Consider the following 734-nt stretch of genomic DNA (forward strand, 5'->3'; position numbering starts at 1 on the left):
GCATGGGGTGTTAGAGCCTGTCTTCCTAGAGACCAAGGTGGTAGTTACATGTACAGGAATACACAAATACACATGCTACAATATTCAACAAAATAGCGCTTTGATTCTGAATGTAAAATGAAAGGATAAAAATATATGTATGCAAAACTAAACACATTTAGATACATCCATTTCTCGGAAAAGTATTTCCGGATGAAGGAAGTGTGTTTTTTGTGATTCTACACACAGTATTATATACTCTAAACGCTCTTATATTTCTTTACAGAGGGTATTATTTTTCTTAATTTAATACCAGATCTAGAATCCATTCCCGTGTTTAAAAAAAAAGGTAAACTTCGATGGTAAGCCACCTCCTCCTCCTCCGGTGCACTTTTCCCCCAAAAGGAACAACTCTCCTTATCTCGTTATAAAAACTCTAACCAGCACTAATACCTTGACCAGTATAAACGTCCAAGAGAAAACAATGGAGTAGTAAACAACACATCTCGACAGATCATTCGAGACCGGACGGCCCCAAAGCCAAACTCCAACTCTTCCTTCCACGAAACGGCTCCGGACTTCCCAACACGCCACCGGCCCCACGCGTCACGGACCCGGCACCGCATCCCACCAGCCGCCTTCCCAGAACCGGACGCACCGCGTCGCGGCCGGGGCCGACCCACCCCCAACCCCCGTCGCATAAAGTGGCCCCGCCGTATAAGACCCCCCTCCCCCTCCCCACCGCACCCTCGCGT

This window comes from Triticum aestivum, chromosome 3D, assembly GCF_018294505.1.
Source record: "Triticum aestivum cultivar Chinese Spring chromosome 3D, IWGSC CS RefSeq v2.1, whole genome shotgun sequence".
In the NCBI taxonomy this organism is placed as follows: Eukaryota; Viridiplantae; Streptophyta; class Magnoliopsida; order Poales; family Poaceae; genus Triticum; species Triticum aestivum.